This window comes from Patella vulgata, chromosome 3 (assembly GCF_932274485.2).
Source record: "Patella vulgata chromosome 3, xgPatVulg1.2, whole genome shotgun sequence".
Taxonomy (NCBI): Eukaryota; Metazoa; Mollusca; class Gastropoda; family Patellidae; genus Patella; species Patella vulgata.
Window position 1 is genome coordinate 59143098 of NC_065881.2, and position 26091 is coordinate 59169188.

At 33.8% G+C, this 26091-nt stretch overlaps 1 protein-coding gene across 1 annotated transcript in view; it reads left to right on the forward strand.

Moving 5' to 3' along the window:
- Positions 1-841: 841 nt before the first annotated feature.
- Positions 842-26091, forward strand: part of LOC126816536 (uncharacterized) — a 56252-nt gene continuing 31002 nt past the window's right edge. The window contains exons 1-2 of the mRNA XM_050543173.2: positions 842-929; positions 11152-11235. The gene's annotated coding sequence lies outside the window, so the exon portion shown is untranslated. The remainder of the gene's footprint in view (positions 930-11151; positions 11236-26091) is intronic.

Here is a 26091-nt window from a genome sequence, read left to right on the forward strand (position 1 = left end):
TAAGAAGTATCAAACATGAATGTGGACGTATATTGCAGCGTTAGCAATGCTCTTATTATATAATGTGGCCATTATGGACTCTGGAAATTGGCGAACCTCCCCAATCGGCAATTAGCATCTCCAAACTATTTTCCAATGGTTAGATCTATTTCATAAGGCCAACTTCAATTTTAGTCAAAGGCCACGAGATGTGAACAGGGCTAGTGCTAACCTAACCCTTACCCTAATGTAGAATCTCGTCAACAATCACAGGTCTTAACCTTATTTACATATCGGCGACCTTGACGAAATCTTGAGTTGGCCTTAAAATATATAGATCTAGCCGGGCAGAAGGACTAAGACCAGAATGTAGTGCGAGTTATTAGTAGACAATTTTTCCCTTCATTTTTTTTCTCCCCTTTTCCTGCATTTTTGGTTTGTTTTTTGGTCTAGAATTGGAGAAAAGGGATCAAATTTGCAATTCCATAGCAGTTTTGGGTAATACTGATGATATCACAGGGGAGGGATACGGGGTGTAAAGTGTCTTTCTGCAGAGCAATCATTGTGTCTGAAGTGAGATTTTGACCCCAGTCAACATCAAATCCTTGTAGCAAAAAATCAAAAGGTCAACCCCTTACAAAATTATGATGATGAGATTGTCAAATGCTGTCCCCTATGTGTCTATAAAGATTGGAATCAACGGAATGTTGTGCAAAAAGCTACAGTCTGTGATGTTACAGCCATTTAACATTGATGTCAGTGAGCAAATATTACCAGTCTGAGCCCAGAATAGTTTGAAGGGAGATAACTGATGCAAAACTGTTTCGAGTATTTTGTCACGTGACATGTGTTTTGACAACATGGCGGACAAATGTTGAGAAGAGAAGAATCAAGTAAAATTAGATTTTATTTTCTGCAAGCTATTTGTTATCCGTTTTTATCTAGCAAAGGTAGGTAGGTATTGCGTATTTAAACATCCGTGATACGAAACATAATTTACAAATTTAGATTCAGAAAATTGTCAAAGATATTTTTGTTTTTTTAGCTAGATCTACCGGTATTCAATAATAATTCTAGCCTATAGGCTATATTGTTGGCCCAATTTGGAGATTTTTTTCTGTGATTCCTTTTACATACACGGTCGACAGGACCCACCGTGTGCGAGGGTAATATATCGTCTGCTACAGTAATGAGTAATGTACTATGTAGACATTCAACTACTATGTGAACTGTGGTAAATAATAAACGGATTTCTTCGATTATGAACAAACTACTATACTTTGGTTATTATAAACTTACCTGTGTGTTTGAAATTATCTCCGGTTATATAAAATCCATTGTACAACTATATGTCCTAGCGAATAAAAAAGTTCTCTCTTGTAAAATTGAACTCATCACAAACTTTGACACCGAGAAATAACCAAAATGAAGGCTAATTACGTCACTTATCGAGATATATCATTTCGTATAGGGGGGTCAAAGCAAGGTTTGTCTGTCGTAACGGTTGTGTATGAATAAGCTATTCCTCTCGGAACCCAGTAATGAGTTTGGGCGTTTAAAAACATAAATACGCCCGTAGTCCAGTATTTTGTTTCCCTCTTGTATTATAATTATTTGGTTAGAGAGTTTGGTGGGATTATTTCTTTTGAACTATATTTGTTTTACTGACCTTGAATTAATTTCACCCTTGAATATTTTTAATATTTCCTGATGAACTTAAGCAGTCCTGTCAATTAACCTCAGCCGAGGCCATTGAATCATTGATTGAATAGGTATAGGCCTATAACGTTATTTTTGTTTTATGTAAATACCAAAAATTATTACCAACAATTAATCATACCACACACCGGATTAATTATCGGCAGATAGTTCAGTTTCTTTCTATTTCGCTCTGAATATTATTTCCGGTGTGCAAAAAACTGTTTAGAAAAATTTATAATCGTACGTGATCGGTAACACAATTATTTTTTTAAATTCCCGGTTTTGTTTTGAAATTCACAAGGCAATGTGTATCCAATATACAATTATATATACAGGGGTGAAAAACAATATTATATTTACGAGTATTCGTATAATTGGTGATATATTCATTGTGAATAAAATTTAGTAGACTGACAATCAATTGTTTCCAAATCAATGTCTTTGTCTCAGTTGCTATTGTGTTGCCCAAACTCAAAACGGTCGTGCGCTGTTGTGATTACAACACACGTGATTCAACCTTTACCCCCCTTCAACATATTATGATGGTTTAGCTCATGACGTGACATGTGTAATGTTGTGATGGACACTGTCGAAAATACAAGCAAAAACATTGACTTTTCAAGAGAGAACTTTTGTTTTGGTTTGGATATTTAATTGTGCAATGGATTTTATTCAACCAGAGGTGATTTCAAACACATAGGCAAGTTTTTAATAACAATTATTCAGTAGTTTGTTCACAATCAAAGAAATCCGTTTATAATTTACCATGGTTCACACACTAAGTCTAAGAATAGCCAACGTTTTATTGTATTTATAAAAGAGAAAAAGACATAAAAAGTTGTTTTCCCAATTTACCATGTTAAGAAACGTAAAGATAAAGGCCAGGCCCCGAGTTCACAAAGCATCCTCAGACTTAAAGATACATTATGGGAGATGAGATAATATTTAGAGGGTATCCAGACCAAATCGAAAGACCAGTCGGACCAATTAATTTATATTGTATTATAAGTCTTGACTTATTTATTCATTTTGAAAATAAAATATAAACAATATGTTATTTATTTATTATTAAATCACAATACAAAGACGCGAATAATTTAACCCAACATATATAATGTTTAATATAGTTAAGAATTTACTCAAATAACTAATAAATATATAGCCCTTTATAAAACTTTGGTTGTTTTAATGTATCAAATACATCAATGAGAAACTATGTGCAAAGTTTTGTGTTTCTAGATCAAAGTTAAGTAAATTCTTAACTATAACTAAAGCCTGAGAATGCTTTGTGAACTCCGGCCAGTCTTCCAGGGCTAAAAATAGATGCCGGAAATACATCACATGTAAAAGCTCCAATAAGTATTGAAAATGCAGTGGTATTTGTTACATTTGAATGGTAATTAGGGCCACGTTTCATATAGGTAGAATTTTCTTTCGTTCCTAAACAACATACATATACAAATCGGGAACTATTAAAATGGGTTTGTCTGTTTGTCTGTCTGTCTGTCCGTCCGTCCATCACACTTTTTGGGACACAATAACTCTCCTCCTAATTGAGCTAGAATGTTCAAACTTGGTGTAGGTGTTTATTTGGTCAATGCCTTGATGGAGTTCAAAGATGGGTATTTTCTGCTTAGGGTAAGCAGAGATAAGTAATTTGATTGGTTGATGCTTTGGGACACGATAACTTTAGTTCTAATTAAGTGAGAGTGATGAAACTTGGTGTATAGTTTCATTACATCAATACCTTGACCAAGTTCTATAATGAGCATTTTCTACTCAGGGTAAGCAGAGCGATAAGCAATTTGATTGGACAAGACTTTGGAACACAATAGCTCTCCTTCTAATTGAGCTTGTTAGCACATGCACGCTGTATCATAAGTTCTGTGATTGAGTCAACTGGCAGGATTTTGATTCCCCGGTTGTACATGACAAGGAGTAGGGTCATCTGTCCAACTTCGTGGGTTTTCTCCAAGTCCTCTGGTTTCCTCCCACTACTAAAGACCGCTATTCAATAATTCGCTTGCGCATAGCCTATGCGCAAGCGAATTATTGAAATAAAATTGAACCATGTGTTAGTCACGAAATGACCTAGTTTGTGTCAAATGGACGTTAAACCCCTTTTCTCACTCTCTCTCTCTAATTGAGCTAGAACATTCAAACTTTGTGTAGGTGTTTATTAGGTCAATGTCTTGATTGAGTTCGAAGATGAACATTTTCTGCTTAGGGCAAGCAGAGATAAGCAATTTGATTGGTTGATGATTGGGACACGATAACTTTAGTTCTAATTAAGTTCGATAATGAGCATTTTCTGCTCAGGGTAAGCAGAGCGATAAGCTATTTGATCGGTCGAGAATGTTCAAACTTGACGTAGGCATTCATTAGGTGTATGCCTTGATGGAGTTCGATGATAAACATTGTGGTAATCAGAAATAAGCAATCTGATTGGTTGATGCTTTGGGGCACGATATTATATTTTGGTTTTAATTAAGCAAGAGTGATGAAACCCTGAGTATAGATTCATGATATAATTACCTTGACTAAGTTCGGCGATAAGCAATTTGATTGGTCAAGACTTTGGAACATACATGTAACAACTCTGCTTTTAATTGAGGTCGATGTTTAAACTTGATGTAGATGTTCATTAGGTGAATGTCTTGACTGAGTTCAATGATTAACATTTCATTGGTCGATGCTTTGGGACAAGATAACTTTGATTCTGTCTAATAGAGAGTGATGAAACTTAGTGTATAGTTGATAATCAGTTTGATTGCTTGATACCTTGGAAAAAAATAAATGTGCTACTAATATTAATATGTGTCATCTGCTTGAAGCATGGATTTCCCTTTAGTTTAATTTGGTAGGAATATTTATTTTGCTTCAAATTTTGTCACTTCTACAGAATTTTAACTTTTCTTGTCATTTTACAATAATATAATAATAAGATAAATTCTAGCAACATTTTATTGACTATTTAGCATAGTTTCCTGTTAGTTTCATCGCATTTTATACAAGTTTAACTTGACATTGTGCACAGGCTGTCATTGTGAAAATAAAGATTTGGTAAATGAGTTAATTAATTCTCTATCATCATTGACTCACTCCATAATCAAATGTATGAGATAGGAAAACTGACGAAAATATATATTCTTGTGTTCATACAATCTTCTCTTTAGTTGTTTGACACAAATTCGATTCCTTTGCATATTTCTAGACAGTAACATGAAATTGAACGAAATCTTTCATGTAGCCTACATTTTATTTTTGGAAATGATTGTATTGAAAAGCATCTATTTGCACATGTATTTAAATTGATTGCTGTGATCAAGTTGCTGTAGAAGATAAAGGTGAAGAAGAATCAATTGTAAGCGATGATGGATTAATCAATAAACAAACATATAGTCAAAGAGCTAAATGAGTAACAGATCAATAATTAGGTCAACTTGTATCTAACGTAAATATTGTCTTGTTGAATAGAAGAGGAATTTTGAATTTTGTCCTGAAAGATTAAGATGTAGGTTAGTGTGTTAGCATTTTATTGAATTTGAGGTCTTGCTGATCTATATATTTATCCACAATTATGTATTTCATGAACCTACATATATTGTCGTCGCCCCCATCTGTCCGGCATCCACAGTTGCTCATGGGATGTTATAGAGGCTAAAGTTAATATCAGATTGACTTTAAATTTATAATTATACACAGTGTTTAAGGTCATAAGACAAAGCCTATTGATTTTCAATGATTTCTGATAATTACTGCTTGAGTTATGGCCCTTGATCACTCTAAAATCTTGTGGACGCTCTAGAGGCTAAAGTTACTATTTGATTGACTTTAAATTTATACAATGTTTAAGACTCATGAGACGAAGAATCCTATTGATTTTCAACGATTTCCAATAATTACCTCCAAAGTTATAGCCCTTGAGCACTTTGAAAAATCTGGTGGATGCTCTGGAAGCTAAAGTTAATATCCGATTGACTTTAAATTTATACACAGTATTAAGGCCATGAGACGAAGAAGCCTACTGATTTTCAACTATTTCTGCCAGAGTTATTGCCCTTGACCTCTTTGAAAAATCTTGTGGAAGCTCTAGAGACTACAGTTAATATCTGATTAACTTTAAATTTATACAAACACAGTGTTTAAGGTCATGAGATGCAGAATTCTATTCATTTTCAACGATAATTACTGCCAGAGTTATGACCCGTGATCATGTCTTATAGACGCTCTAGACGCTAAAGTTAATATCTGATTGATACAGTGTTTAAGATCATGAGATGAAGAAGCCTATTGATTTTCAACGATTTCCGATCATCACTGCCAGAGTTATGGCCCTATATCACTTCGAAAAATCTTGTGGACGCTTTAGAGGCTAAAGTTAATATGCTAAATGTTAGATTAGGGCAGAACTAGAAGTCAAATGGGTTGTTACTCATAAATTTTGTAAATGTTTTTATTTCTGACAAAAGAAAAAATATGCAACAATCCTTGTTCACTCCCCGGACAACTTAACTCCTGTGGGCGTATGTTTCGTTGCCTGGCAACCTATCTCTATCTTTTTTTTATGAAAGTAGATTTGAATGCGTCTTTAAACTGGTGACCTATGAGTGTCAATGGTTATTCTTGCTGTTATTTCAGACATGATGAGTGCGGTGAAACTGTCTAATTATATACACTGGGTTTTATTTTTTTCATCAAGTTACCAGTCAGTCCACATATTAAATATATTAATATGTTTACAATACAACCATCCTCCATTTTAAGCTATTAGCCATATTGTGGAAACATTAGCAAGTTTGGAATAAACTCAAAAAACTCCAGACTGATGTAAATCTTGAAGTCTTCTGATTACCAAACTTGTTATTTTTTGTCAAGATCTAACATTCACCTACCTCGTCTATTTATGTGGTAATTCTATTTTAGTTCTGTGCCGATCATTTATTTATATCATTTTACCATCTTGTTGTTCACAACATGGTTGTTTTTGTTTGACAGAATTTTTTTCAAGTTGTATGTAAAATATTTAATGATTTGTTAGTATTATAAGTGATCTGATAATATACTATTCAAAAAAAGTAGGGGATATTTGATTTTGGGGGCATAATACTAAAATATGCAAATGACTACGAAAAAAGTCACTATAGAACCCAACAGAAGAAACATTTCCAGTTACATGTGACGCCCAAACACACCAATAGCTACCGCATGGAATGCAGGTGATGCTTGGGATCATCATGGGGGTCCAACCCAAGATTTGCACGACTCTGACTTTGAATGTTACAGTCATTGTGGCATTGAATTCCAGGGTGGAAACATCAGTTTAATTGTTTTAGTGACCAGAAAACAAATTTTGATATGCGTCGGCTTACCCAAAATGAAAGGTTACGTGCCCTTGGCATGCTACAGATCGGCACAACACAGGCGGTTGTGGCGCGGACGATGAATGTTTCTCAGTCTGTCATAAGCAGGCTATGGTCCAGATACCGTGATACACAATCTGTACATGACAGACCACGCTCAGGTCGACCAAGGGCGACAACTCAAGCCCAGGATCGATTTATCCGTACCTTGGCCTTGAGAAATCGTGTCATCACAGCAAATCAGATCAGCGCTCGTCTTCAAACAGACACTGGTGTGAGAGTGAGTGGCCAGATGATTCGGAATCGACTGCATAGGGGTCACCTTCGCGCCCGACGTCCTCGCGTGATCCCTTGTTTGAGAGATCATCACATTCAGGCAAGACGTCGTTGGTGTAGGGATCGTCAACACTGGGATAATCGACGCTGGAGCAATGTGATGTTTTCAGATGAGTCAAGGTTCACTGTTGATTTTTTGGACAGACGTAGGAGGGTGTGGCGTCGTCGAAACGAGCGCTTCCAAGACGTTAACGTCATCAGACATGATCGATTTGGGGGTGGTTCTGTTATGGTGTGGGGAGGCATCACTGTTGCTGGAAGAACGGCTTAACATGTTGTTGCAGGGCGTGTTACAGGCCAGTACTACCGGGACAACATCTTGGCAGTCCATGTTGTGCCGTTCGCACGACGTCATGGCCGCCGTTTCATCTTACCGGATGACAACGCAAGATGTCACAGGGCCAGGATCGTTACAGGTTACCTCCAACAACAGAACATCACCACATTACCTTGGCCAGCACTGAGTCCCGACCTCTCCCCCATCGAGCATGTCTGGGACATGCTTGGACAGAGGTTACGTGAACGTCAACAACGTCCTGCCAATGTCCAAGAACTTGCTGCTGCGTTGCAACAGGAATGGGACAATCTGGACCAAAATGACCTTAGACGTCTCATTAGGAGTATGCCACGTCGGATCAATGCTTGTTTGGCAAACAGAGGAGGATTTACCCGTTACTGACTTGGTTGTGATGCTGTGGTAACTTTGCTGTTTGACCCCGGGTATCATTTTACCCTTATAATGGTCAGTCTGTGCCTTACTTAGTCTAACGATCATTTGGAATAAATCGATGAATGTGAACTTCATTTCATTTTGTCATTTGTTTCTTCGTCAGTTTCATTAGGTGACTTTAATAACACTTAAAAATCAAATATCCCCTACTTTTTTGGAATAGTATATATAGATGGTTTTAACCAAATTATATTTTCATGTAAGCTTACACATTGAAAGTAAACTATAGTTCAAACTATAGATGACTAAGTTGAAGTACTGATCAGATGAAGATGAAAATGAACAGAACACACTTTATTAAATTAAATTATTTCTGAAAACTCTAATCTGTGCATTATAAAACTGGAAATAAATAATGCACCTACAGTATCACTAAAACTGTTAAGTACTATTCCTCAAGTGTGGCCTGTCATTTTTTCTGGTACAGGTTTTTCCTATTTACTGGTTTTATGCACCCACATTAAAATGTGAGACATAATAATTAATAGAACACAATATCCAAAAACATGTTTTTATCCAACTTTTCATCAGTAAAAATACCGACTTCGTCAGGTATGCATACAAGTCTTCTGTAATTGGTTTGTATTGTCTGTTTCCATTGATTGAAGTTTCTCACATTGAAATATGGCCAATTTCCATTGATTGAAGTTTCTCAAATTGAGATGTGTGGCCAGCGGCCTGTTTCCATTGATCGAAGTTTCTTACATTGAAAATGTGGTCGTATGTTAATCAAACTAGTCTCTACAAGCTACAGAAAATACATAATACAGCAGCTAGAATCATATCATGAACCAAAACATCATCTCACATAACACCTATTCTAAAATCTTTACATTGCCTCCAAATTTGAGTTTGCATCAACTTTAAGGCCCTGTGCCTCACATACCATTGACCACAAAATGTTGCACCCAGCTATTTAGCAGAACTATTAACATCATATCAACTAAATCGGTCCATGAGATCTTATAACCAGAACATTCTTGTCGTTCCACAGTCAAAACTGACAAATTTTGGTGACAGAAGTTTTAGTGCAGTTGCTCCTAAATTGTGGAATGATTTACCTCTGAAAATCCAAAACAGTGAAAATTTGACTACCAGTACTTTCAAATCACAGCTGAATACTCACTTATTTCGGGAATGCTATGAGTAGGGGTGGGCAGATTTCGTCAACATATATTGATATCCCATGTGACAAGTGTTTTCCAAGGCCATTTTGGCTGCTGAATCTGAATCTGGTGAGATTTTTGCTATGTAACATCATTTTAGGTTGGTTCAGCGGCCATTTTCAAAATGGCTGTAAAAAATGGACTTTTTTCCTCATAAAAGTAAGGAAATATTGTGGAAATAGTAAGGAAATATTGAAAAATCTTGTGGATGCTGACTTTGGCTGCTGAATCTGAATCTGGTAAGATTTTTGCTATGTAACATCATTTTAGGTTGGTTCAGCGGCCATTTTCAAAATGGCTGTCAAAAATGGACTTTTTTCCTCATAAAAGTAAGGAAATATTGTGGAAATAGTAAGGAAATATTGAAAAATCTTGTGGACGCTGACTTTATACACAGTGTTCAAGGTCATGAGACAAAGGATCCTGTTGATTTTCAGCGATTTCCGATACTTACTGCCAGAGTTACGGCCCTTGAACACTTTCCGGCATCCACAATTGCTTGTTGACGCTCTAGAGGCTAAAGTAAATATCCGATACACAGTGTTTAAGGTCATGAGACGAAGAATCCTATTGATTTTCAGCGATTTTCGATAATTTCTGCCATAGTTAAGGCCATTGATCTCTTTTAAATATCTTGTTGACGCTCTTGAGGCTAAAGTTACTCTCCGATTGACTTTAAATTTATACACAGTGTTTTAGGTCATGAGAACCAAAATCATGTTGGTTTTCAATGATTTCCGATAATTACTGCCATAGTTATGGCCCTTGATAACTTTGAAATATCTTGTGGACACTATAGAGGATAAAGTTAATATCCGATTGACTTTAAATTTATATAATTCACTGTCTAAGGTCATGAGATTTTCAACTATGTTCAATAATTACTGCTGGAGTTAAAGTCCTTAACCTCTTTGAAAAATTTTGTAGAAGGTCTTAAGGCTAAAGTTAATATCTGATTGACTTTAAACTTATACACAGTGTTTAAGGTCATGAGACAAAAAATCCTATTCATTTTCAATGATTTCCTGTAATTACTGCCAGAGTTAAGGCCCTTGATCACTTTGAAAAGTCTTGTGGACACTCTTACTCTTAGAGGCTAAAGTTAGTATAAATTGTTTAAGGTTATGAGACAAACAATCGAAACAAATTCTAATGTTTTCTGATAATTACTCGTAATCAGATTTTCATGTGTAGTAAATGTTCTCATTACTGACAAAAGAAAAAATATGCGATAACACTTGTTGACTGCCCGAATGACTTAGCTGCTGCGGGCGTATATTTCGTTGCCTGGCAAACTTTCTTTTGTAATGATTTTTACCAATCGGCTTCACTAAAAAAATTATTAAAAACTGCACTAATAGCATAATAATTACCAATGTATGAAATGGTTTATAATTTTTTTGCTACTACATCATGCGAAAGGATCAGAGTGGCATTGAGTATAAATTATGTTATAAATTATCCTCTCAAATAACTGAGTAGCTTAGTAAAGTATATATACATGTAGCTTGAACAGTCAACTGTTACATTATCCTTTTAATTCAGACTAAACATTAATGGATGAGGTAAAATTAATTCCTAGTGGGATTTGGTTGAGAATTTCTATCCAGGATACTGTTCGAAACCTGATACGATAGAACTTGTTGGAGAGTTTGTGTTGATATTCGCTGATCAGTTTGTTTGAATGGAATGGTTTCTCCATCAGTACCTGATCTCTGACAGTTGATATTAAAAGCCAATAGAAGAAGCTTACAGTAGGAGTCATGCGGCACTCATCACACATTCCTTATCATTGCACCAGTGTTTCTGTACTATCTATGACCGTCTGACCTTATCTCTGGCAGGACATATAATATATACCATTCTTCCTTTACAGGAATCAGTCAGCTACATGTAGGCTACACCAAGCTTTCTTCTTAGTTAGTCACTGAGTTAGTGGGTGAATTTCTTATTTAAATGGGTAAGTTTCGTTATTATTACATTAGGTTTGATTTAAATGTTTTTGATAGCTATTACCATTTTATATTAGTACTAATAGTAGTTCAGTAATGAGACAAGTACATCATTTCAGACAGTCTGGGAATCACGAGGAAGCAATTCAAATATTGATCAACACATACGTTTCAAGATCAAACGAAAAATAAATTAGAAAACTTGATGATACTGTGGCAAAAGGTTGAAAGTAAAACCAAAATGATGGAAATAAATATCAGTTAGATTGCAGTCAGGTTGACATTAAGTCCTTGTTATAATCCTATTCAGTTTTTAAATTCCAGTTACATAATTTGTCCAGTTTAAAACACAATCGGTCTGGAGAAATACTGTGTATGTTGGGCGCATTCTCAGCCCCTCACGTAGATTGCGCTGCCTTGTAGCACAGAGTCCACTTTGCGCAGATTGGACCCTCCTCTACTTTTAGATTAAGGAAGGTTATTATAGAGACAGCAGGGATGCCTGTGGAAGCATTATGTAAAGATTTTGGGAAATGGTAGTAATTAGAAAGTATACAATCAGCATTGGTATAATGAAAATAACATAATACCCCTTTTTTTGCTGATTTATATGCTGTTTTACCATAAAGATTGTTACTGATTAGGATTTATTAAGAGCACCTGAGTAGAGAAAATTTATAAAGAATGGGGTGACTGTCATTTGTAGGCTTGTCTGTGATATCTCTTCATTGTGGAAGCAGATGTCAAATAAAGTTATTTCACACATACACTTGTATGTAAAGGGTAGTATAATTATTATTTCATTTACCACAGACACATATAGGTATTAAGAATGTAGCATAAAATCAATAGGAACAAATGATGATAACAATACTACAAACTACAAAGAGTCAGGTTATCCTGCCTCATTCTCAGGAATGACACCAGTAGCAGCGTGTAACCTTGGGGCCCTGGAGCCACCAGCATTGTCTCCAGCCCAGAGTAGCTGTATGAACTCCACAATGAGAAGTGGTATCCGATTAGAATGAATTTGAGAGAGTAGTTTTGATTGTCTTAAACTCTGTCTGATTTTTACTTTAACTTTGACTTACAATTTATGCCTTTAATAAAGTTGCAGTTACGATTATTAGAGTCTGGTGGCAAAGGCTATGACAAAGCAATTTAATTCTTAGTTCATCAAGGTCTTGATAAATACATAGCTGCTTGAGTCCTGTGAAAATTGTTCTGTTTAAAATTTCAAATCTCAACAATTATAAATTAAACCAAGTAATTTTCACCCAAGAAATAGGAAACAAAATTTTAATAAGTGTTACAGAACTCGAAGAACCAAAATTTAAATTGGTGTGGCCTAATACAAATCATCATTATTCAACTTTTTTAACTAACAAAAAGACTTATTTTAAAGAGCATTAGAGACATGTAGATCCCTCAAAGGAATCAGCTATCAATTTATTTTGAAGGATTTGACTAATCTCTTTGGAAGCTAACTCAACTAACTGTATTTGTTAATATTCACTAGAGGTTATTACAGATATTAAATGTACTAGAAGATTAATTAGAAAGTTTGTTTACAATATATTTTATTAGAGATGTGAGCTTTAACCATATGCTAATCATATTGACTTCAAACTACTTTTCACTTGATTACTATTTTCTCAGTAAATACCAGCTTGTGAGATCGGTGACTCAAACACTCCTCACACATTAACTCCTGTTGTACCTCTTGAAGCTTTTCTAATTGTGAGGTTTAGCCTTTAAAAACTTTGAGTGCAATAAACAGAAGGAAAAATTAAGGTTGAGAGCAATTAATTTGTTAAGTTCAGTCGTATGTTAGTGTTTTTTGACTGGAATAACTCATCAAGAAGCAAGGGTTGTATATTATGTGTGAAGGGTATCAGGCAGACTCATATGTTGTTAATTAATATAATGGCATTATTAAGTGAATTTGAACTCCATCTGTTGCAGTAATCTATACCGTAAATGATGTCATGCTGATGTATGATGACATTTGCTAGAAAATGAAGATGTTTCTTGCTTAAGCTGTGTTTACACCTTACCAAGACTAAATTGGTATTCTATTTGTTTAGTGTTGTATTTTTGGCACTCACATGATGTATTCAGAAATGTTTATTCTACAACGCAGTGCTAAATTAGCCTCGCATTGAGATGCGAAGATCAAACTTAGGACTGACTTTATGCCTGTTTGGTGCGGATTACATTTACACTACATAATAAGAGGCTTTAGAAGTCTAGGAATATGAAGCCAGTTAAGCACTGGATTGCTTTCATTATTAACACTACCCTCATATTTGTTTGCTTTGGGCTTATTTAGCACCATATATCTTGTTTTGGCCACATATTTTATTGTAGTGCAGTAAATGCTTAGAACCCTACCTTTGTGTGAACACAGCTCTAGTCAGCGTGTCATACAATATAGATGGCTTCCATATGAGAAAATTCACATTTTAGTGCATCCATACTTCATACTTAATCGCTTATTTAGCGGATGTAAAATACAACTAACAAACAACATTATTTAAAAGATAAAAATCTTTGTGCAGTTTATTTATTCTTTGAGCTGAGACGACATTATGGATTGTTAAGGAAGTGTTGTATATTAATCTTTAATGGAGTGATACAAACTAAAGTATCTTTTAAGTGATTATTTTCTTGCAATGTAAAACCTACTTCAGAGAGATAAAGATGTGAAGGCACAATAATAGGTTACCTTTGAATCAAAACTTTTCAAGATTACAGAATGGATTACATGTAATTAAGGAATAGAAAAGGATCTAATCACCTTTCTGATATGGCATTCAGGCACTTTAGATTTAGCTAGTTTAAAATGCAGGTGATTGGTTTAAGTTAGCTTAAGTTTGTCATTGGAATGTTAAGTTTGGAGCAAATAAACCAGTAAAAAAAACTCTGTTTGGTACTTATCTTTACTTTAAGAAGTTATTTTATAAATTATAGTCTAAGTTGGTTTAGGGCCTGTGCATTTCATTACTTTTTATGGAAATTTGTGGTTTTAAGTTGGAGATAGGGTGTGTGTATAACTGTATCCTCAAACTGTCGCTTATATTCTGTGTAAACTCTAAACCTAGAGTGTTGGGGCTTAAATTTTTAATCTAGTTTATATATATACCGGTAGCTGTCTGAACCGTTAATATTTCAAGACAGTATTAGTTCCAGAACCAGATTATCCACAGTTGATAATGAATGAAAGAAACCACTACAAGTAAAAATAATTTTGTATATCGTATTTCGAGAAATATGATTGTGCTAACTTTGTCTGAGTTTACAAATATATCTACATGCATATATTATCACAGATATAAACATGACTTAAATTGATGAACATGTAGCAATCCCTAATGTTTTGGCAATACATCTTTTACTTTCAGCCATCGTAAAACTCCCAACAGCTTAAAGTTGTGCAGAACTTTCTAAAATATTTTGACATTGCTAAAACACAAGGCTACATTTACAAATAAAGTTCTTCACATTGTTAAAAGATAATATACTGCTCTGTAGATATATTTACCTATAAAACGAAAGTAGAATTTGATCTTATCATTTGTTATCTGTGAACCTGCACCTACTAACTATAGTTATCTTGATTGACACACACCTGGTTTTTCAGTAGGTAAATGTAACTGATATATTTGAAGACCTAAAAAATAGACTCAGTCAGAGAATAGATGGTCAAAAAATGGCTTCTCTTGACATGGTTGTTTATCATTTTTCACATTGCCATAGTTACTAAGTACAAATCTATCGGTTTTGCACTGATGTACAGACAATTTGTATACATTTGGTTCTGATATTGTTAAAGATATATACTTGTAACAATGTGAGCAGGCGTCAAGATTCTCAGTAAATGAATAACACCTTTCATTGTGAAGAAAACATTGGTGCTTCTGTATTAAACAAAATATTAAGATTTTCTTGCTTATTCGAATATCATTTCTAAACGGCATATTATTTTTAATATTTATCTTTTGAGTGCCCTTAAATATTTAAAGTGTATCTCTCAAACTAGATTTACAATTTACAATTCATTTTTAAAAGTGCTATGTTTTCATTGTTTCTCTGTTTATAAAGTAGGAGATTTAAAACTTCTAGAAGTAGAGTAAAACACAAGGATAATGATTACAGAATATTAGCTAACTTCTTTATGGAATTAAACCATGATGATGTGAATACATCACAGGTAGTTTGTGTTGAAATGTCAAAGAAGTCAATATTCTATAATAGATTCCTTGGACTTCTGTAATATTAAGTACTTAGCATATCGTTGATTTATTATGTTTTACGTAATATTGGTTTTAATGTTTTAGTACATTTCTTAATATGATTAGCACTTTATGTGTATGTGTGTAATCTGAGAAATTATCCAAATAATATATAGATAAAGTCAGATCTTAACACTTGTCTTAGTGCCAAAATAAATATTATACTGGGATGGTCTTATCATAGAGTAAGGTAGAATGACTTTTACTCCTACATGGTTCATGATGCCTTCAGTATCCGTGTTTTTCGCATATTGCACGCATATTTGAAGCCAAAATCATCTCGATTGGTAGCCAACCAAGTAAGAATTTCTTCTGTGTTAAGTCAATGCCAGGAAAGATTATAGTTTGTTTGTATACCATGTGGTTTTCAAGTATATTATACTCATCTAAAGAGGATGTGTCAGGAATGTTTTAGATGGTGGTTTTTGTGCCGTCTTGTGATTGTTTTTTTTTAAGTCTTCGTTAGGGAAAATTGTCGAGAAATGTTAAGGATGATGTTAATATGATAACTATGATGATAAGTTTGTGATATTTTGGAAGGTAGGTGTTATATCTTAGGTATTCACCTTGTTTATCATCCGATCATATTCCATAATCCATCAATATTTAGCAGACGCCAGGCAGTATCATTGACCATCTGTTCATGATATATAGCAGAATCTATGTTTTCGATAGTTGACGTCTTGAGGTGTAGGTAGAAAATTATTATTTAGGCTGGCAGCAAAGTTCTAAGATCTGTCTACAAATCCAGTAATTTAAAGAACCTTGCTGTTATAATATCACATATTGTATATATTTATGGCCTGTGTTTGAAATATGATTTGAAAATGCTTTTAAATTATCACAATTACATATTTATATTTTTATATCTAACAGCCATATTTTTTTTTAGCATTAATAAACTGTAAAATTAGAGTGTATGTTACTTGGCACACAACTAGAATGTTTAATCTGTGTCAGTGTGTGTGTTGTATATTTTCAAGTCTCTGGATTTTAAACAAGAGGTAATTGCTATCCTAAACAGTCTTTTTAGAATAAAACTTATAAAATAAATGAAACAAAAAAAATTAAGAATGTGTTTTTCAAAATATAAAGACATAAATTACCATGTTTCAAAGAAAATCTTCTGTAGCCAAGAATCACAAACATAAACAAATGTTAAACATACATTATGCAAGCACTAAATCTGCCTGTTGCAGGTCTTTCTTTAGGTCTGAAATGTTATATAAACTATTAATTAAACATTTATTAACAAAACAAGACCATAATCAACTCTCGATGGCATCGGATACTCAAGATTTTAACTAGATTAGAATAGTTCGCTTTTAATTTAAAAATTTAATTTAAAAATGGAAAAGCGAGGCTAAGACTTGAATATACCAGTGCCTTGGTTACCACTATGCACACATCTGGTTAAAACTACGAACAGTGATAGCTTGGCTCAGAATGAAGTAATTTGAACGAAATTTTCAATATTTCCATTTTACATTATCTATTTTTGAGCTATTATAGCAAAAATGGTCAGGTCTTTATCTAAATTTTACATAATGTATCTTTAAGAAAATTCAGTTACTGATTATCATTAAAAGTCATATTTCTGGGTTAATCTCAGAAAGATTTTTAATCTGTAAAAACATAGAAAATATTGTCACTCTCATGTTACTTGTGTATATAAGTTAATGGTATTTCTGATACACTTATTACCTAGCACAGGTGGCTTATATAATCTGAGCATTTACATAGAAGTTTAGGCATTTGAAACTCAATCCTATAACCAGTCCGCGCACTGGAAAGCAAGCTACTATAATCTCTGTGGATCACAAATTCACTTGCTCAAGAATTGGTGGAATAGAAAGTTTAGGGCATTTAAAAATCAATCCCTTAACCACTGGGAAGCCAGCTACTATAATCCTTGTGGATCATGATTAACTTGTGACGTTGTGAAGCTACCTCTGATGTTAAACTTTCATGGTCATTTGCCTATGAGAATTGAATTCCATAGTACCGCTTGGTAGCAATTTATTATCCTTGGACTTTTCCAAGTATTTAAGAAATAGCTTATCCAAGTATTATTCCAAATATTTCTGTTTACATTAAGAAAATAATTTACCGATATATTAATGTAAAGACAACCTTTGGGATCCCATTTATATTTTCCTTCTGTTAGGTTTGACCCTATAAACCTATCCTACTGTGCATGTAAACTACTCCAATCAGTTCTCCGATATAAATGTTTTCTTTGAAGCTGACCCGACAATGAGGAAACATGTTTAGATTAAGTACAAAAATGTATGATGAACTATTAATTTTTTTGGCTGTGATGTGAATGAGAAAAAGGCATGTGTCTGAGTCTAATATATGGTTATTGTAACTGGAATAGTCTTAAAGAACGGTAATGTTTCTAGTTGAAAGATTAGTCTTATGTGATCCAGGATAAATGGTCTTTTCATCGTTTGATAACATAGGAGAGAGAAATGATCTAATTTGCTCAGATGGTTTAGGGAGGGATTCACCAAGCTATAGAAGAAAGATGAAGATGAAATTGGTTTTTGTTCAGTCATCACTAAGAATGATTATAAATGTTTTCCAGACTGAATTTACTGATCTAGAAGCGCTAGCAACCTAAATACATTTATTCAATATTCCATTGATCTATCATTTGTATAAATATTGGATGAAAATATTCTTAGCCTCTTATATCTTTATGTTAAAGTAGAATTCGTTTTTATTAATTTTGAAAAAGAAAAACAAATCACATCCAGCCTTTGAATGGAAATAAAACATACTATATTCTGGTCATCTACAAATGTATTAAATCTTACAAACCTCTATATTTCTCAAATACAATGTGTCAAAACTATAGTTCTTAAATCAGTTGGCAACCAAAATAACTTGGTTTACAGTATGCGACGTAAACGATGGTCCTTATTCGAAAATATTGCAAGTGCGTGAGGTTAAATATCTGGAATGTAATTTATTTGAGGGGTAGTTAAATTCTGTTCAATATATAAAGATGTAATAAATTGAAAATTTCTCAACTTTCACAGTCCTCTGTAGTCGGTAAAAACAGGCTATATTAAAACAGACCAAAATGGTCAAAATTCACCTTACTCAAAACAACAAAAAATGCGATCTAAATGTTTCTAAATATATTTATCACTGGATTTTTACTAAATAACAAATATTTACTGAATTTGATAGATTTTTATAGCCATTACATGTACAACCAATCAATTGTCAGTTTGACTAAAAGTTATGTTCGTTTGATAATGGTTGGTGTATTTTAGATTGTACAGTACTAGTATTGCTGACCAAATGTAGTAAGTAACCTGTCACTCTTAATTGTATACATTGGCATGCGCCTAAAAGAACCCTTGACATTTGTAATTTGAAATAAGAATATGCCCATCTTTATTAGCCCAGTTGGAACCCACTCCTCTTGCAGTGCCACGGCCAATTCTTGCAGTGTTGTCGGTTGTCGGTTGACGACGACGAACACGTCTCCTGATCAAATTAAATGTAACACACTAAAGCAAAGATATGCTAAACAGTAAATCTTATGCAAGAACCAATAGGAAAGCAAACATGGATAGATAAACCAGCACGCAGCAGTATTCATCAACTCTTCCTTGAAGTGTCAAATTTGACAATGAACCCCTCCCACGTGTATGGCACTATTGCGTGTCACATGTGCAGCTCATTGGTTCTGTTGGGGCGATAAGTTCTTCATCTGTGAACATACTCTAAAAGCATGTCAAATGTCCATGACTATTTATCATTTGCATTTCAATATCCCCGACTTTTTTTGAAGAGTATATATATATCGGCTTCTGATTGAATCCAATTGGATTTATCTGTGTGGATTGTAGAAATTTTGATATTTTCTTAAAAAAAAATGCAAATGATGCACAGAGGATTTAAACTTCTACATTAATTAATGCTTGTTTTTAACAAATCTGACTGTTAATAGACTCTTTGAAACTTTAAGCTTAGCACACACGCCACATACATTGCTATCATAATGTTGGAAGCAAAATTCTACAGCGTCCTCATAATGTGTTTCTGTTCTTTAGTATCTGCACAACAAGCCAGAAATTCTTTTCAAATAGTTAAAAAAATATATGTTGTGACATACTTATTAGTTGAACTATGTGATTGCCTAAGAACAAAATTGTTGCCTGTCTTTTGTCGCTAATACCTTGCACGCAAGATGTTTTTGTCGCTAGAGACATGATTGATCTCAGCAATAGATATCTTTGACTTTTGTCAAATTATCTGCATATTTGTCTTAAAAAATTACAATTTTATTTTAATTTTACTAATGCAAAAAAAGAAAACTGAACAAAATTTTGATAGAATTTTAATGAAAATTTATGTCAAGGCCTCTACAGATTTTAAAGCTTATTCTCTCAGCCATTTTCAAATATAAATGCGTATGTCACACATACCAACTTGAAGGGTTATGAATGCAAAATTTAGATTTACGCATTTACCCAGAGCTGGTCACTTGAGAAGTTGTATCAGGTATTCTGGCAAGGTAAGTGACTTGAAGTACATGTACAGTTGCCTTCTTTGTGGGTTTTCTCAGTGTTTAAGCTTCCTCCCACTTGTAAAAACCTCTGCATTGAAGAGAATTTCAAAGTTAAAATATCATGTGTTAATAATCCTGAAAAGATTTAACTCCATTTCTTTCTCGCTATCTCTTAAGCACACTGAACAATACTGCAAGTCTATCGAGCTTTACATATAGCTTTGTGCAAAAGATCTCATGAATAGATAGCATTGTTGGATTCATTTATTCTTTGAATGTCACAAATTGTTTGTGCAAATAAGGGACTGGTTGATCAAGAAATATTTCCATGTCTTATATATCTTTCTGTGAAAGACAAAAAGAGCCTCATGTGAATTAACCACAACAAAATTACGAATATGTTTACAAAATGACTTTTTACGTCTTTAACGTCATAGAAGCACTTTACATGTACTTAATTAATGTTTTTTGGCAAGTATTCACAATTTGAATGGCTGAAAAAAATTTAATATTGATTTGAGCTTGAGAACTCATTAACTTCTTGCTGAGAAAATATTGATGACATCTCATGAAGTTATTAGATTACTCTCTGCTTCAACTGTTTAATAATCACCTACAGGCCTAATATAGTCTGTTAAGTGTATTCAATGTATGTTATTTGCCAGAATGCCAATATTTTTTAAAATCGAAAAAATAATTATTGGATGGTGACTATCTTCTTTATGTTATGTTATTGCCAAGATATGTTATTGAAGATATATTCCCAAAGATGATATATCTTTCAAGATAAGAGCATTATTCAAGAGCTAAATCTGCCTATTGCATGTCTTCCTTTAGGGCTTAAATGTTATATAGATTATTAATTAGACATTTATTAACATGACAAGACTATAATCAACTCTCGATGTCATCGGATGGCTTCAAATTTAAGTAGATTAGAACAGTCAGCTATTTAATTATTTAATTTAAAAATGAAGCGAGGCTAAGGCTCGAATAACCAGCACTGTGGTTATGATAATAAACAATCAATGCACACATGTCAAAACTGCAAAGAGTGATTAAATCGCTCAGAATGAAGTAATTTGAATGAAATTTTCAATATATTCATTTTGCCTTATCTATTTTAGAAATTATAGCAAGAATTGCCAGTTCTTTATCTAAATCTTACATAATGTATCTTTAAATGAAACTTTTGATGATTTACAAATGTTTACAATGCTGCCATTATGTACCGTATAGATGAATTGATGGGCGCTGGATGGAACTGAGTAAAAGTGTGATAAATGCACTCACTTTATAAAACTTATACGGTACTGTTAGTTATGGTCGTTGACAGTCTGTAATAGTTAACTTATTTAATTTATTGTGGGATTAACCAGTCAGAGTTCTACACTTTTATTTTTTTAGGTCATTACAAATTGTTTTGTTCTCTGCTGCTCTGTACATGTTTCCCTTAATTTGGTGGAAACCCCACATAAAGCTTGACTCAAACTGTTCAAAGAAAACTTAGTTTATTTTAGAATCTTTCCACTAAAATGAAATTTAAACTAGAAAATTGTGTTTTAATATAGTATTATAAGGTTCTAATTGGTTTTATTCATATTACCCAATTATACTTTAATGAACATATATTTATTGGAAAAATGCCATGAAATGTTTAACGTTTCTTTATATGAAGTTTGCAATATATGAAATGATTATAGGTTTTTAGGATCACTTTTGGTGTCAACGTATTCATTCTTCTGACTAGAACACTGAATGATGGAGAGGATTTATTGGAATGAGTGGGTGTGGGTCTCTTATGTATTCTTGGGTTAATATCATGTTGAAAGATTAAGGTTGCTAAGGCGATAAATTCTCTCATATAGGTCTTTTATGGGTAGTAGCAAAATATCCATCAAGGAATTTATTCATATTTCATGAGTTTCATTTAATCTACGAGATTATGGAAACATTGTCGACATTATGGAAACATTGTCGAAGGGTGGGCTTATTGGTGTGTATTTGAGTAAAAACATAAACAAAAGCCCAGTTGGCATTTTCGATAAATTCTGGTAATTTCTGATGTGTACATGAATGAATTTACCCTTGGACATCATGTACGCAGAAAGGTACTTTCCCACAAAAGTATGTATTGGGTTGTTATTTCTAATAAAAGTGTGGCAATTTTGGTATATACATGTATGGAAAGTGGAAACGTCCAATCTTACTAGAAAGATACTGGATTCCCTGAAAATCACCCATGGAGCACAAACAGGACAATAATTGTAAGGGTTTCCCTAACGGGTAACCCACGTTTAGGGATGTCAGCTTGACTGACGTTAAAGGTTGCACGCAAAGATTGTCTGATCTCTCAGCATTAGTGAGCACTTGGAGTATACATTGATAAACTTAATGGTGATCTTAAACGTACAACAGTTTCTGAGATAAAAAACACAGAAAAATATGTGGGCTGTGGATAATCCGAGAATGAATTAGGCATCGATATTTATGATAAATTGACAGTAATTAAAGACAACATGGTCTTTTTTGTGCAATGAATTCTCCTCTAGCTTCGCAACCGTTGCTAGGTACCATTCAGCCAAATCACTTGACACAAACATGGCTTCTTTTGATAGATTTTTATAGCTGGGGTATTCCCTCGCGAATACAATGTTTTCAGATGGATTGAAGCAAAATTTTGATAGATTAATTAGTTTGAATATGTTTTTAGTCCAAATATATCATCAAATCACCCAGTTTGTTTGCTGGAATGTATCTTTAAGATTTAAGACCGGATAATCTGCATGTAATGAGGACCACTTTAAGGTGGAATAACTCAATGAAATCTCATTTATTTTTACACGCCCTCATTTTCTTGTGGATGTATATTGTCGTCGCCCCTGTCTGTCCGCCTGTCCGTCCACAATTTGTTTGTGAGGTCACAATTTTTATGGCCTCTGATTGTACGAAAAATTACGTTTTTAGCTTGTGGACGTTTTAGAGGTCACAATTTTCATCTGGTTTTGATGAAACTTGAAATATATGTTTATAATCCAAAGATCTTGGTTCTTTTTGATATTCGCACATATCGGATCATAAGTTCCTGAATTACGTCCCTCGATTGTACGAAAAATCGCGTTTTTAGCTTGTGGTCCCTCTAGAGGTAACAAATTTTTATCTGATTTTAAAAAACGTTTGATTATATCACCGTTACATGAGTTCGAATTTCGTGAAAATTGGAACAAATCTGCCGGACAAAATGGCCACCCCTCGTACGCAAACAGTGTAAATATATGGTATATTAAGGTTGTGGACCCTCGAGAGGACACAATTTTGATCCGATTTTGATGAAACTTAAAATACGTGTTTATAACCCAAAGATCTTGGTTCTCTTCGATATTCGTGCATATCAGATTGTAACTTTCTGAATTATGGCCCTTGATTGTACAAAAAAATCGTGTTTTTAGCTTGTGGTCCCTCTAGAGGTCACAATTTTTATCCGATTGAAAGTAGTTTGACTATATCACCTTTACACCCTAATGACGTCGGAATTCAAATTTTGTGAAAATCGGACCAAAACTGCCAGACAAAATGGCCGCCCCTTGTACGAAAATAGTGTAAATATGTGGTATATCAAGGTTGTAGACCCTCTAGAAGTCACAGTTTTGATCTGATTTTTATGTAACTTGAAATATATCTTTATAGCCTAAAGATCTTTGTGCATATCGGATCGTAACTTCCTGAATTATGGCCCTTAATTTATGAAAAATCGCTTTTTGTTTAGCTAGTTCTCTATTCATCTTTAGCAAAATATGGATGTATCTTGCCTGGCAGCTGCTGGTTTTTACTACTTAAAGGTTTAATTGAAATAGTTAGATATCGACCATCTATTGAAACAAAATGAAGGACATGTATATTTTGGCCACAGCATTATTTAAAGACCCACCATCAGTCCAAAAACAATATTTCGAGAGCACTCTCCAGGGCAGAGTTCTGTACAGATTGTTCATTGGGTCATGATGAAGACCCCTATTTTAATTCAGAGTCATTCGATTATTTCATTATTCATATTCCATTAAGCCCCAGCAATGATGTTTAAATAGATACCGCCACGTTTTTTTTGTTGTTGACTTTCGGTATCTGTTTCTGATCTCCATATGGGATAAGATACAAGACAGGTACAAGTAGCATTAAGTAAATAACCAACACTAGATTTTACCAGCATGTAATCTTGTTAATGGCCCTAGGAGTAGAATATAATATAAGCTGGTGGGCTGTAAAGTATACACAAGGTGGTCATTATATTCTCTAGACTAATGGTTAAACCGCTTTGTCAGGATTTCTTGGAACATCAATTCTTATGGTTCTATGTTATGATATTCTCTCAAATGAATCAGCTGCTGTGTGAAATAATATGTGAAAGAGACTCACCAGAGACAGATTGGCAAAATGTAATATGGATTTGTGATACAATTTAGTGAAATCATTTCAAAAGCTTTTCCTAATTTAGTGAAGATCCGATTTTGATAAAATTTCCTATGCTAAAAATTTTGGATTTGTGTTTATGTTTATTTGTCACCTACAATTTGTAGGAATCATTGCAATGATTAATATTCTCTTTTGAAATTTGTAAATATTTGTATAGAAACCTACTGATTTTCAATGAATTCAAAAGGTTAAAACTATCATTCAATCTATTTGAAATTTATATTGGATATTATTTTCTTGACTTATGCCCCTGTCGTACATTGGTGTTGGAAATTTTCATGTGGACGTATATTGTCGTTGCCCCTGTTTGTTGTCTGTCCTTTCACATTTTGTTTTTTGGACACTCTACAGGTCACAATTTTTATATACGATTTTGAAGAAACTTGAAATATAAGTTTATATCCTAAAGATCTAGGTTCCTTTGGATGTTGGCATGTGAAGGACCGTAACGTCATGGATTATGGTCCCTGATTGTTGTACGAAAAATTTTGTTTTTAGCGTGTGGACACTCTAGATGTCACAATTTTTATTCAATTTTGATGGAACTTAAAACATATGTTTATATCCCAAAGATCTCGGCTCCGTTTGATACTGACACGTCCTGTATTATTACCCGATTGTATGTAAAATCAGGTTTTTAGCTTGTTCCCTGTCCATCTATTGCAAAATGTGGGTGTATCTTGTATAGCAACCGCTTGTTGTCATTTCCTGGTAACCTAATACATATGATCCAGGTGAACAGCTTGAAGTATTCTTTTGGCAGATGTGAAAAAAGGTTTTAAATCATTGCTGAGGGTCCATTTTGGTTTTATACTAATCAAAGTTTGTGATTTATTATGTGACTTTTATAAAGAAAGTGATGAAATGAGTGATTCTAGTTTTGTTATAATGCTGCTGATTTCTTCAATGATTGAGAACATAGCAGGTGGTAGTTCTCTTAACACATTAAGAAATCATTAAATTGAATTTGAGTTTGCTTGACATAACTTTTCAGCATTCAATAAAATTCCTGCAAGATTTTTGAGAAATGAAATGTAGTTGTTGATTATGAAAGATGACAGCTGTTCTGACCATTCACAAGATATATACATCCTGTAGATTTCATGTTTGAAGTATGTTACTGGTTAAAGGCACTTTTCACTATAATAGTTAAAACTAAATAATGTAAAGGGAATTTGCTGAAAATTTCAGTCAAATTGATCTATGCTGAACCGAGAATTTAGCGATTGAATTTCGGCTTAGCCTCTATCATCATTACTAAAGTCGGTACGATAAAAAACATAGTCTCGATTATCCATTTCATGATTAAATCATGTATAAAAGTTGAGCAGTAAATCAGATCCTAATCCAGTAAATATCTCAGGCTAGCGATGACATCGAGAGTTGATCATGGTCTGTATAAGTTAGTTAATGTCTAATTAATAGTTTAGATTATAGATAACATTTCAGGCCTAAAGAAATAGGCAGATTTAGCTCTTGCATAATGTATGTTTAAGTTCCATCAAAATCAAATAAAAATTGTGACCTCTAAAGGGTCCACAAGCTGAAAACAAGATTCTTTGTACAAT